Here is a 15,368-nt window from a genome sequence, read left to right as displayed (position 1 = left end):
AACGTTCTTGTGTTTCCGCTGTTAAGAGCTTGGTCAGGTTTTCGTGATGTAAAATCTGTCAAAAACTGTTAGTCTGCAAATCAATTCTGCTCCCCTCCACTGTGAATGTGAATCCTTGTTTTCCTTGTTTGCAGACTACACAAAACAAGAAAATAATCATATTAATCCAAACATGAATCAGGATTATATAATTATTTCATTACAATCTATTAGTCACCTCTTTCAAGCAACAAAAGCCAGCCGATGTCATTATTGCACTAAGTGTTAAAAATAGAGATGGGCGAACCAGAACAGTAAAGTTCGACGTCCGTATTGAACACCTACTGAACACAGACTTCACCAGGAAGTTTATATTACTGTTCGAGTTCAGCCCCCCGGACACCAGGTGTTTCTCGTGCTGTCATGTGCATGACACCGCTGCAAACACTGCTTCTGAACAGTGGTAAAATCAGCCCCACCGGTCAGACAGCTGCGGTTCCCATGCTGCCAAATGACAGCGTGAGCCTGCAGCTGCGATCAGAGGTAAAAAGTTTACCTCCGGTCACTGGTGTCAGCTGTTGGAACTGCTGTTCCCAAGGAAAGGGGTTGAAAAAATAAAAAACAAATCATACTCATATCTCTCTGGACTTGCCCTTGTCCATGCAGGTTTGGTCACATCACGTCTTTTCTAGTCTGGGAAAATAGAAAAAATTGGAGTCCGGCTCAACAGGACTGGATTTTCCTTTTCTTTTTATTTTTTAAAAGAAAATATAGTGCATACAAAAGAAAAATTTACATGGTCAACATGACCCAGTCGACGCGTTTCGACTGTACTAGGCAGTCTTACTCATGAGTCATGAGTCATTTCGACCATGTAAATTTTTCTTTTATATGCACCATATTTTCTTTTAAAAAAGAAAAAGAAAAGGAAAATCCAGTCCTGTTGAGCCGGACTCCAATTTATTCTATTTTCCTTGATGTGAGGCCAGGGCGAGGCCGGTGTCTGTGCCCCAGGTGGATGAGCATAGAGCAACTGAGGGAGCTGGAATTGAGTTTCTTTTCTAGTCCGGACTTCGGTGCTTCAAGTGTTGACTAAGCTTCATGAAATTTTAGGAAGTGTTGGCCAACAAAGCATATTCAATACCAGAGGCACCGAAGACCAAAGAACTGATGTTACAGATCATCGTGTGAGAACTGTGAGGACCTGGTGGAGAGCTGGTAGGTGTCACGCCGTAAGCGGCGGTAAAGGGGCAGGACGGCATACTGGGACCCACACCTGTCCCTACCACTTAAATGGGGCCCTGGCTTTCCCTTATCTCAGGGGTACCTATGATGGTTAGGAGGCCTGAGCCGCCATCGTATCCCTGTCTCCTGTGCAGGCCCTATCAGTGGCCCCCTCTCCCCCCAAAGGAGGTGGACTGCATCAGTGTAATAATACAACAAATAACAGGGTATACAGACAAGGTAACTAAAAGTCTCAAACTCACCAAATGATCACACAACCACAGAGGGTACACATAGAAGGGAAGAGGAGAAAACTAGGAAGGAAAACAGGTTTAACATGCAACCAAAACAGCAGACACCAATCTCTGTAAATAAACCTCCAACACCAACACTACGCTCCTTCAACCTCCAAGCTAGGCAGTAGAACTGATCACTGACAATAGCTGAAGTCAGGACTGGGTCTATATAGAGGATCAGATTACAAAATCCACTTCAGCTGAGAGAGACCCAGCTCTCAGCAACTCAGCAATAAGGTTAACTCTTGCACTGCTGGCACAAAGCAGCCAGGTCAGAATACAGGTGAAGAGCTTCTGTGCACTGTGTGTGAACGATGCCCAGAGCACTGCGGTTCTCTGGAACCTCTCTGTCGCGGTAGCCCCGTGACAGTAGAAGGTGAGAGCTGGGTGAATATTATTTTTTGTACCCTATGTTTATTACGCTCTGGAGAGTTCTTAGAGCATAAAAAGGCACATTTGATTCACATTGAATAAATTTGATGCAAATTGACTTTCCTGGACAAATTTCGAGTGAATATGCAAATTTGTTTTTTTTGCAGATTTGCTGACATCATAACATGATCGACATCCATTGTCCTGTAACTTGAAATTTTATTCTGCAATTTTACTGCACCAACAGTATAACATGAAAGAAAATACTTTTTTTGTGCACATCTTTTTTAACCTCCTTGAATCTACAGTATAAGCAAACTAATCCCTGATATTGCTGATAGCACGGAAGAAGATGCCGCCTATAATTTCTGATGTCTAACATTGTACTTTGTGTTCTGTAGGTTAAAATTACAAAGAGAAAGATAATGACTGTATATGTCAGTGATTAACGATTCTAGGTAAAGGAGCCAAATAGCAAAATTTACTGTTGCCTACATAATTTATAAGCCGTAAACTAGAACAAAGCTTTTTTCATGTCAGGTAGAGCGGTCATTACCAACTCACAAGGACTCGGTGACATAGACCAATGTAACATTGTCAAGATTATTTCCCTTATACCGTACAGGTCAAACGTTTGGCTGTTGAAGTTGTTCACGCAATGGTTTTCCTTGTTCTTATTGGAATGTGCACATTGTAGTTACAGACTGAAAGCAGAAAAAACACAAAGGAAGACATATGGAAATAAGAAGTAAGGAAACACGTGTGAAACAAACCAGAATGTGTTAAACTTTAGATTCCTCAAAGTACCCCCCTTTTAGTCTGAAAGCTTTACATCTTTTGGGCTTTCTATCAAGCACCTTTGTTGGGTCAACACCTGGATTGGCTTCCATCAGTCTTGACGTCGTTCCCAGATTTTCTATCTTGCCCCAGCAAATTTTTACCACGACTGTCCACATGGTTAACACAATGCCTGTTATTGACTGAGCCGGTTAGAGTACTGATATTGCAACCACTAGGGGCAGCAACGGCAGGTAGCGTAGTCTGGGATAGCCAAGGAGTCAGTAAACAGGAACAGCAATGTAGTTTGAAGGAATAAGCAGGAACCATAGTCAGGAAAGCCAGAGGTCATTACCAGGAGCAGCAATGTAGTTTGAAGGAATAAGCAGGAACCATAGTCAGGAAAGCCAGAGGTCATTGCCAGGAGCAGCAAAGTCATTTGAAGGAATAGCACGTGGAAGGAAGCTTGACTAGAGGCTGGTAGCTCAATAATCATGCAAAGAAAGGAGAGGAAGGCCAGGTTTAAATGGGGTGTGCAATCAGGATGAGCCAATCAGAAACTCAGGGTGGTGACCAACAAGAGCTCAGGATGGAGACATCAGCAACAACATAGGTGCAAGCATTTGGGTTAGCACAGATCTGTCCAGCGAGCTGAATGGCCAGAGGGAAGAGCTGCCTGTGACGTTAGTCACTACTCATGGACAGGCTGTGAGGCAGAAGAGTCAGACATTCCGGGGGCCAATACTGAGAGAGTATGTGGATAGCCAAGGGAAAAGACGAAGGTGTAAGTCAGGTCACACTCCAGGGTCAATAGCAAGAGATAGCGGATCAAAAGCCAAAGGTCAAGAGAAAGGGATAGTCAGAACACGGTCCAAAGTGTCAGGCAGCAGAAGATCAGAACTCAGGGCAACAGAATCAGAAGAAGAACAAACTACGTCTGGCAGGGATCAGAGGCAGTCAGCTCAGTTTAGTAGCTGGGCGATCACCAGAACACTGAACACCTGCAAAAAGTCCCTCATGTCCAAGTCACAGATTGGACAGCAGAGCTGTCAAACAAGGCAACGACAGCCAGCAAGCCCATCACAGTATTGAACAGCCAAGCTGTCAATTAAGACACAGACAGCTCAGCAAGACAGTTTCCATAGAACAACATAGCAAGTCTGGAACACAGTAGCTGCTGGGTTCGAATCCTAACAATGCCCTTACTGACTCAGGGATCTAACTATGCCCTTACCACCATGACACTTCACGGCTAGGGGTTCGTCATAATGATAGAAGACCCGACACCACTATGAACATCAGAGGATTATACTGGCACATACAGTATGTACAACACATTCAAAGGAATAGAAATGTGCTAAAAAAGCACACGTACATGCAATAAACATAGGAAGACATTTGCAGGGAGTAAAAGTACCAGACCCATGCATGCCTTACAAATACATTCTACAAATGTCAGTAATGGCTATGAACGTGTTCACACACTCACACGGGTAATGGTAGAAGGAAAGGAGTTACAAAGGACCTATTGAGAAAGGCTGCACCCACTAGATGGCCTCGCCCACTGGATGGCTGCGCCGCTAAATGCGTAATGACCTCACTGAATATAAGAAACTTTATGAAATATCTTATCAGCAAAATCTTCTTCTTTCATCGCTTTTAAGCTACTTCTTCCCCTACCAAACTGCTAAAATCCATCCTGCTTAAAACAAAACAGACCGCTTGATGGCTGAGGAATCAGATTACAGCTGCCCATGAAAGTCTATAGAGAGAGGGAAGGGTGAGAAGGAAGGAGAAGCGGAGTGAGAGAACATGCAGAATGGAATTCAACAACTATATTTACCAAAGGCAAACAAAAACCTTACTGAAAGAACTGTGATTAAAAGCACAAGTGCATTTGTTGATACAGCATTGTTCTAATCTATTGATTGCTGGCTATTAGACTAGCTCTGTATTTATGAGCGTAATTGTATTAAACTCTCTGTCATGGCTGCAGTCCAGAATGTAGCGGCCTTTTGTGCTGATAGAGTAGATTCTGTGCCTTGCGAAAATATTCGGCCCCCTAAAACTTTTCAACCTTTTCCCACATATCATGCTTCAAACATAAAGATACCAAATGTAAATTTTTGGTGAAGAATCAAGAGCAAGTAGAACACAATTGTGAAATTGAATAAAATTTATTGGTTATTTAAAATTTTTGTGGAAATTCAAAAACTGAAAAGTGGGGCGTGCAATATTATATGGCCCCTTTAACTTAATACTTTGTTGCGCCACCTTTTGCTGCGATTACAAGTCGCTTGGGGTTCTGTCTCTATCAGTTTTGTACATCGAGAGACTGAAATTCTTGCCCATTGTTCCTTGGCAAACAGCCCGAGCTCAGTGAGGTTTGATGGAGATTGTTTGTGAACAGCAGTTTTCAGCTCTTTCCACAGATTCTCGATTGGATTGAGGTCTGGACTTTGACTTGGCCATTCCAAGTCCACCGTAGAAGCGCCGGTGTGGGCGCGAAACGGCTGTTGTCCTCTCCCCGCTCACCTCTTTTTCTCCCCCGTGCCGTGAATATGGTCTCTTCACTGCTTGATTAAAGGGCTTTATCTGCTTCACAAGATTGGTGAGTGTTGCCACGTCTTTTTCTTCATTTTTCGTATTACTACATTTCTGTCATAGTTCAGACGTGAGCACCTCCCGATATGTTTTGAGCTCAGTAGTTTCCTGAATGATACCACTCTAGTCCTTGTTGTCGGGCTGTGCTGCTTACTTTATCTTTTACTTCATATGACATATATTTATGTCACATGTCGTGTACCCGACTTTGATGCAGACTCCGGCGCTGAACCCTCATCTCTCCCCACTTATGACAGCTGATTGGTAACGGTATAAGGAGGAAAAAATCAAAAATGTCAGAATTATGCTTTTTTTAGCTGTAAATTGTAAACGATGTAATAAAATGCCATAACATGCCATTAGAGGCGATTAAAAAATTGTATCTACCCCAAAACTGTATCGATAAAACATTATCTCAAGGAGCTCTCCCCAGCCCTAGATCTCAAAAAATGGAGAAGCTACAGGTTTCGGAAAATGGCGACAAAACACAAAACCTTTTTTCATGCGAATTTTGGATTTATTTTGCCACTTAAATAAAACATAAACTTTACATGCTTGGAATCAGAGTATTCATACTGACATGGGAAATCACATCGCTGGGTCACTTTTACCATATAGCGATCATGGTAAATAAAAAACTCATAAAAAATAATTATGGAATTGCACTCTTTTGCAATTTCCCCACACGTGGAGTTTTTTTCCCCATTTTTGCAGTACACACTATATGATAAAATCAGTGGTGCATTAAAAGGTATAAGTCATCCATAAAAAAAACAACCTCTTATACAGCTATATTGATGGAAAAATAAATAAGTTATGGCTTTTGAAAGAAGAGGAGGAAGAAATGAAAGCAAAAAAAAATTGATAATGGCCATGGCTTGAAGGGGTTAAGTAAGTTTTTTTTTTTTGCCTTTGGCAAATACGGCTGTTGATTAATGCACTGAACTGTAGAACACATTCTAGATTTTTTTTTAATGCATACAGGCACACATAAACATGTGCTGTTGCTGTCAAATTAGATTTATCTCTCACCAGAGCTGGATTCACAGCTACACTGCTCAGAAAGGCAGCATTAATATATGCCATGCTGCTGTTTCTGCGTATGTACTACATAATGACAGAAGAGCGCGAATCCCTCATGTATGTGTGCTGGGACAACATTATAGCTAGTCTACACACCCACTAGCTCAGAGACAACTGAAAATCAGAGATAGAGCCTGCAGAGGGGAAAACTGGTGCATAATGCAAGATATAATTCATATAATGAGCAGAGATAGTGTTAATCCTTCAAAATCATCTGAACCTTCGGGTATTCTTCAATAAATGCTATTGCTGACCAAAGTGTGATGGAACGGTCTGGTTATGGGCTGTGGAGCATTGCCCTAATGTCCAAATGGTCAGTTGTAGCTTTAATTCAAAACTTTGAAATTGTCATTCTTCTACTTGATGTTACACCTCTGCAAGTGACACAAGTTCATTAAACAGGTCGAAATGTCAGCAATTTTCTTTCTTTGAGGTTCTTATATATTTGAGATTTAAATGCGCTATTTTCTATCTTGGAGAACGGCTTCCTATAGAGTAAGACATTATTAAAATATCACAAGCACGGCGAGTGGGAAACGGACTCAGCCTCCACCGCGGGGAATATTCGCGCGCTTTATTATAAATGCTAGTGTTTAACCGAAACGTTAATGCACTCGGGCCATCTCACCCAAGCATAGGTTGTAAAAACCGTCTTACTAATGCCACGCTATAATTTAAATGCATGATATATCATGTTAGAAACCCATTATTTTCCACACGAGAACATTTCTTTTCCCTAGTCTTTAACCTATAAAGATGCCTAGTCGGCAAAAACGGCTCAGTTCTCTAGCCAAGAGCCGCGTAAAATAGACTTTCTGGCTATGGAAAAAAAAAAAAAATGCAAGCTAAGCAGAATTATACAGCAGGGAATGAGTTAAAAAATGATGAATCTCTCGTCCGGGGATCTTACAGATGTAGCAACCGCCCATAGATAACCAATGCAAAGACGAAGATGAAAAAAAAAAAAGAAAAGGCATAGCCCTTTCCGACTTATGTAATTCTTTAAAGGTCAGGCGAGGGAGGGAGAGGAAAAGATCCGGCACATAGCTAATTTAGAGTTCAGTGAAGCAGCAGAACCGAGTAGTAAATTGAAGCGTACATAATCCTGGCACTCTGGGGACATCTTATGTAAGGCAAAAAAAAAAATTTAAAATTGTAGTTAACCTTTACAGTCCTGTAAATATCTTAATATTAGTTCTATATTATATTGTACAGTAGAACAATCAATATTTCAATGGGTTCCTTCAACCGGATTCAGTCCTTGCGGAAGTTGATTAATTTCTAAATTTATAGCAATGGACGTTCTCTTTTAATGAACCCTCTTTTACGTCTCTGCTGCCCGGTTCCTAAAATTCATTTATGCTTCAATTTAGCCTTACACGTACTGTATATCAAATAATTCTTTAAAGCATCCGTCAGCTTCGAGAACCGAACATCTATTTGAACCTTGCGCACTCAGAAAATCAATTATTTAAATTTAATATTAATTAAATTGCAGTTTTTTTTTCCCCAGGAAAAAAAAAAAATGCATTGACAATTTGCATATACTTACGTCGACGCGAAAGAAAATGGTCGAGTGAAGCTTCTACTCATGCTTTGAAAAGAGTTTGTTGCAGCACTAATGGCATGTAGATGAACTATGTAATGCGAGTTGTGGCAAGTTAAATGGGCTTTCCGAACAATTAATATATTTTTTTGGAAAATGGCTCCAACTAGTTAAAAATAGAAAAAGAAATTATACTCAACCCAATGGTCCAATTTCTTTATTGGTCGGGTCCTAGTCACATTGAAAATGGACAAAATTCAATCACTGATTGGTCTGGGTAACTGCTGTTAAAAGAAGATATAATCCATTTGATTCTTAACAACTCTAATTTGTTTAAAATTTGCCAAAAATTACAGATTCTAGTGAATCCAATAATTTGCTAATTTATTTTGCGCAAATCAAGTACAATAGTGGCCAGCCGATCTCCATTTTGGTGGTTTTATATTGGCTATGAAGGGGTTAAAAATAATATATTATTATACTCACCTAGACTCCCGACTGTCTCTCCCACCATAACTCCTTAGTAATTCCCCATTGATTTCCTAAGGCACCCCATCACTTTGGCGGCGGTCTTCTCTTCATTTCAAGTACAGACCAGTAGTTGATGAGTAACTGCCGAAATGGGATCTGTGACCGGTATACAGGTGCCTATGCATTGCCTCTGCTTCATTATTTGCCAATGTGAAGGCACTGTACTAGGCTTTTTCTGGCAGTCATATTGACCAAGAGTGGAGAGGATGTTGAGCATTTGCATCTCCACTCCATTCAAGATGGGGCTCTTCACAGCTCAGTTCTCGGAATCACTGGTAGTCCCAAAAGTCAGACCTCTGGTAATCTTCAAGTTTTCTTCTACCCTGTTGATAAAGGGTAACTTATGTTTTTGAGAAATCTCTTTTAAAGGTTTAACAACTCCATCTATAAGAACACTCTGGAGATAGGTAGGAAGCATCAATAATACTTACAAGAATCAGAACCACATGTTAAACATCTATGACTGGTGGCCGATGGTTCTTCGGATTTTTCAGTATGACGAAATGTATTGCAGTGTGAAGAAACTGATGAGTTTTTGGGGTGCCAGTTAATATTAATTAACTGGAGCTTCAGGATCTTTAAAAGGGGATTTATTTCACATAGGGTATTTACAATGACATTCATAAGGGAAACCTGACTTAAGGGAGAGAGGTACATTCAAAGGGAAAAGGGGATAGGAGAGGATGGTAGAAGATGGGAAGATAACTAACTATCTTGATGTGCTACCTTTATATCAGTCACAGAGTCCATTGCCGTAACACATCCACATAATGGTACCATGGAATAAGTTCACAGTCTTTTAAGTTCTCCAGAAATATTCACATGACTGTTATAGCCCAAAAGTTCATGTGTCAAAAATCCTGAGTATAGGTTAAAATTCCATTTGGGCCAGAGACAAAACGTTCATCAAGAACAATGATGAGTAATACAACCATAATAGGGGTTATGTACCTTCCAAGAGGCCAGACAAGATGTCCATCTAAGGCTACTTTCACACTTGCGTCGGTACGGGGCCGTCGCCATGCATCGGCCCGACGTACCGATGGACAGTGTGTTAAATGTAGCACAACGTGGGCAGCTGATGCAGTTTTGCAACGCATCCGCTGCCCATTACGATGAGCGGGGAGGAGGGGGTGGAGTTTCGGCCGCGCATGCGTGGTCAAAAATGACGGTCATGACGCACAAAAAAAGTTACATTGAACTTTTTTTGTGCGTCGCGTCCGCCAAAAACACGACACATCCGTCGCACGATGGATGCGACGTGTGGCCATACGTCTTAATACGTCTCTAATGCAAGTCAATGGAGAAGAAATGCATCCTGTGGGCAACTTTGCAGGATGCGTTTTTTCTCCAAAACGACGCATTGATACGTATGCCTAACAACACAAGTGTGAAAGTAGCCTTAACTGTAGGTGCCCTCTTTACACTATCAACAGAACAAAAGGCACCACACCACAGGACACAGGTTTTATGACCACCAGCAGCAAATGGTCTATCTTTTTTGATGTAGGCCTTTGATGACCTTTAGTGCTATACAGAGTTTGTGAATCAAATTGCGAGTTCAGATTATTACCGATATTATTTACGTGGGCTTCCAACACAATGTATTTTCTTTTTTATATTGTATTGTATGTAGCCTTCCAAGACATAAATATGAATTGAAGGTGGAAATTAAATACATGAACTTCCTGTCATCCTGTCCAGATAATACTTAAAGTTGATCTCCTGCCAAAATCCTTGGCTGCAAAGTAAATTTCCTTTTTCATAAGTTTTTCTACACACTGTGGACAGCTCTAAGCACTCGTTATATGAGATCTGACTAGTTTTGAGGACAAATTTAAATTCTGGAAAATGGCTTGTTGGCTGCAAATTGACATTATGTATCTTAAGTGCACCTTCGTCTGTGTCCTTTATCATTTCAGGTCATGGCTCATTTTCACCTTCAGAATTTTGTGAATTTCTCAAACTTTGCTCCATCACATTCCAAAAGCAATACATTTGTATTTTTTTTTAATTTTTTTTGTACCATTGCTGAGTTAGTAAAGAAGATGACTGATGTTTTGAAACTCGAATTTGCCATCTTCAAGTGGAAGTTGATTCTGGGCAAATTAATTTTCTGCAAAACAAATGTACCACAAAGCCTTCAATTGCCCTTAAAAGATGGATGTGAAACTCTGAGGTCTCCTGGGACAGGATCGAACATCTTTCAAGCTCGTAAATACAAACAGAGCCTTAATAAAGTCAATGTAACCTCAACATATATGCCATGAGTCAAAAGATGGTAGCTGCTCTTCACTGCTATGATGTCACACACTATCTGTGCAGTTTATTCAGTGGTTTATAAGTTCATCCTACTATCTCTATGGCTAAGATGTAAGCTGTGACGTTCTTTCACTTTCCAGATTCACCACAAAATGTCTGCTACATTCCCTTCCTTTGCTTTTATATAGGCTATAATAGTACCTCCTGATTGAGATGTATATTTTAATTTGCATAATTTTTTTAACTCTAAATTCTAAAGAATATTAGAAGTCATAGGTTTACGCCTTTCTTTACAGGGGTCCAAGTTTCATTTTGTCCTCTTTAATAGCTCACTATTTGCTCCTTTTCTTCACACGTCCATAGTTTCAATGACATTGAGATGCCAGTTGACAGTCACCAGTAGAGGTCGCTTAGGAACTTGGTGTTTCCAGCCCTAAACACGAGAGGTTAGTGAATATAATTTGAGTGGAATTGAATTTGATTAAAATTTTACAAAAATCTGCATTTGCCAAAATTGTGGTCTTTCCCGTTGAATTACTCGGGTCTCTACGGGGCTGGACTTCTGGGTTTGATTAGGCTCAGGAGGGTTCTGAGCATGTGCTCATGAAGGTCATGGCACACGCCATGATGTCATGACCTCTAGCATAAGCCTGCACAAAAACTCCCAAGACTCTTTATGCCAGAAACTCTGGGCCAAAAATAAAAGGCCCAGGGAAATCAACTCAAGCAGTGGCAATCTGAAGATGTGATGAGGACTGGATGGATAATGGTGAAGAGCGGAATGGCTGGCCAATTGACCAGTGAGATGAGTCTAAGTATTTTTTACTTTTGCATATTATGTATAGGATTTTCTGGGGAAGATCCCTGCCAACAGGTGAATTCGAATTTTACCTGATCCGCTCATCTCTACTGAGCATACCACCATCAAGTCCTGTCATATTCCTAGAAGGGATTGAAAGCTAATTTCTACAAATTTCAGAAATATTTTGCAGAGCAATAAATACTTCTGAGTCAGTTATCGTCCTGGACAAAAATTTGGAAAATTGGAAATCTGCCTCTACACTAAGCTTCAATGAGGCAGAAAAGACTTAAGGATTCATTGGGATCAGAAATATTTATCTGACGTTCCCCTATGCTAGTAAGACTGGGGATAATTGTAATACACATATTTGGCTTGGTATAGTATACATTTTCAGTAAATTGTATCCAGTGGTGACCAAGATTTTTTAAATTTATTTAGCTGTTAAGAGCTGTGCAAAGCGATGCAATGGATTTGGAGCTGTGGATTAAAATTAAAAACTAACATAAATTAAGAAACAGAAGTACGGTAGTTATTATACAGTAGTACTGTTCGGTGTAGCTGTAAATCCAGCACTGTGGTGAGATAAAACACTTACTACAAACCAGCAGTACTGTCTGTGTGTGTCTGTCTGCCTCTTTTACATTGCTTCTCTCTCCTCCTCCCCTCTCAATATACTTCAATTAACAGTTGTTGTTTTTTTCAATGAGTAAATGATGAGTTCAGATGGCAAAGGGAAGCTAAAGTAGTGGCTCAAAAGTGGAGAACAAAGCATATGTTTCTAGAATGCAGTATATCACAAAGTTTTTCTGATATTTGCTAGCAGTTTTCATTTATGCAAAGTTTGTTTAAAAAAATAACTTTTTAACTCAATAAAACAAAAGAAAAATTTGATACCATAAAGAGACATTGAGTCATACTAATGGCAAACAGGTCTCTCTTGCTGAGCCATGTGCTGCATCCATACTGCTACAAAGGTGACATATATACTGTATATTGTACAACCAAGGGAAGTTGACTAAAGCTATATGTAAATGTGCTCTTATGATGTTTTTGAACTCCATATGAAGAAGGGTCATGAATAGATGAGTATATTAAAATACCAAATTAGTTCTCCTTTATGCTTCCTGAGTAATGTATTCTCACAGTTCCCTTGTAAAAAAAAATGTAAAAAGGGAATGTATCACATATGAATTTCAACCAGATACTGATATTTTTTTTCTAATTTATATTAGTATTCTGTCTTTTTTTAAATACTATTTTCTGCTATTTATTGCATAGGGAGTAGTGGTCAGTTTCAAGGGATGATACCAGAGAGACCATGCAGATCCCACCGTTTGCCACCAATTGTCAAAGATCGCAGTCCTGGGTGTCATAACTCAACTCACTTCATTGTTATCTTTTTGTCATGAACAGCCCTCTGCTGTCCCCTATGTTTTGGACAATTATGCAATTAGCTGACGATTAACGTAGGAGGCTGGGGCTTTTTCCACTAAAGCTGGAAAGTAAAGGCCCCTTCACATTTAGCGACGCTGCAGCGATACCGACAACGATCCGAATCGCTGCAGCGTCGCTGTTTGGTCGCTGGAGAGCTGTCACACAGACAGCTCTCCAGCGACCAACGATGCCGGTAACCAGGGTAAACATCGGGTAACTAAGCGCAGGGCCGCGCTTAGTAACCCGATGTTTACCCTGGTTACCATGCTAAAAGTAAAAAAAAACAAACAGTACATACTTACCTACAGCCGTCTGTCCTCCAGCGCTGCGCTCTGCTTCTCTGCTCTCCTCCTGTACTGTCTGGCAGCCGGAAAGCAGAGCGGTGACGTCACCGCTCTGCTTTCCGGCTCACAGCCAGTAGAGGAGGAGTGCAGAGCGCAGCGCTGGAGGACAGACAGCTGTAGGTAAGTATGTACTGTTTGTTTTTTTTTACTTTTAGCATGGTAACCAGGGTAAACATCGGGTTACTAAGCGCGGCCCTGCGCTTAGTTACCCGATGTTTACCCTGGTTACCAGTGAAGACATCGCTGGATCGGTGTCACACACGCCGATCCAGCGATGTCTCCAGGGAGTCCAGCGACGAAATAAAGTTCTGGACTTTATTCAGCGACCAACGATCTCCCAGCAGGGGCCTGATCGTTGGTCGCTGTCACACATAACGATTTCATTAACGATATCGTTGCTACGTCACAAATAGCAACGATATCGTTAACAATATCGTTATGTGTGAAGGTACCTTAACAGTAAGCATTATGATATATACACCTCCGATTTCCACGCATGGAATATGTGTATTTATGGTTAGCTGCATGATAACCTAACAGCTACTCACTGCCAACACCAGTAGTTTTTATACAAGCTGACTGTATGCCTGGTTCTGGTAGCATTTGGCTTTGGGGAGTGGTTTACAGAACAAAAGGAGTACTATTATATTTTATATCTAATCCAAAACGATAGTCAGTGTTTATAAAAATATACAAAAGTTTTTACAAAGGGGACAAAACAATACAGCATATAAAGTTACATAAAATAAAAAGGATTAACAGAGGAATGTACTACGCTGGTCACAGAAATGGCTCAGATGCAAGCAATCCGTTTGAAAATGTCTGGTTAACGGGATCAAGCCTATACTGATATGTATCTTCCTAAGCATAGAACGCAGACCATAATTCCACTTGACCTTTCATCAGCACCTAAGTTACACCCACACACCCCCTTGCTGACCTCACATGGGCCGGGTCTCAGCCCTTCACGATTTGATGAAATTCCCAACCTTAACAATATCTTCACTCCTGATGATCGCAGAAGTTTGAGATCGCTGCCATATTTTTAATTGTGATTTACATTTATCCAGAGACTAAACATGACATGACTGCTGTCAGCGATCTGGCTAATATTGATTTGGGGCTTATAGACTGGTGTCATAGTTATGAAAAAATATGCATACTTTTCCTCTATTAGTCTTAATTACCTGCTGTCTTAATTACCTGTCCAATTGATAAATCTCATTCTCAATCACAATGGACATCCTCTTTGGCACTGCAGGGGTCTTCTGCAGGGGTCTGGAGCTTTCTGCATTTTAATTAGGATTCTTCACTGCACCATATGTTATTTACCTACTTCCCTATGTCTGTTGTGCAATTCTATATCTAAGAGACTTAGCTATTTAAGCTATTTTTATATTTTTTTAATTTTTTATATAAGCTATTTTTATATTTTATTTATATTTTTATTTTTTATATAAGCTATTTTTCCTAATGCAGTCTGTGTGAGAGAGGAAGAGGGGGGGGGGGGGGGGGGTTGAATGCCCCTTCACTAGAGTGGCTTTAGGGATCTTAATATTTTTTTTGACAGTCAGTATGTACATAATATTTTATAGCATATTGGAAAGAGCATGACCTCTGTGCAAGCATGTGGAGACCAAATATAAGGTTGCAGAAACCAAGAAATAATAAACTATTCCAGTTTGGCCCCACATTTCTGTAAGCTGGATACACTCTCAATATATTATACCATATATTGATATTGTAACAAGTTTGACATGATTTAGCTATTTCTACACTTTCACAATAATGATAGACATGCACTATAGATTCAAGGAATGAGAAGACTCCCACAAACTTCCTCTGTCAATTGTTAAATCCAAACATATGGAAAGAATTCTTGAATTAAACACAAAGTGACTCCAATAGCGGGCACTTGGCTGTGACTACCATTCATCGCTTTTACCATTGTTAAATGAAATAGTATAATTGGAGCAAGATAGAAATTCCACTGAAAGTCTAATTGAAGGCAAAATGGCTTTTAATGTAAATCTGCCATAGGAAATAATAAGGAAATTATGCATTTAATGTGAGGTTTTTCTTGCACCTTTTTTCTTTAACTCCTTCCTAACGCG

This window comes from Ranitomeya imitator, chromosome 10, assembly GCF_032444005.1.
Source record: "Ranitomeya imitator isolate aRanImi1 chromosome 10, aRanImi1.pri, whole genome shotgun sequence".
Classification (NCBI taxonomy): domain Eukaryota; kingdom Metazoa; phylum Chordata; class Amphibia; order Anura; family Dendrobatidae; genus Ranitomeya; species Ranitomeya imitator.
Note: the sequence above shows the minus strand (reverse complement) of the source record.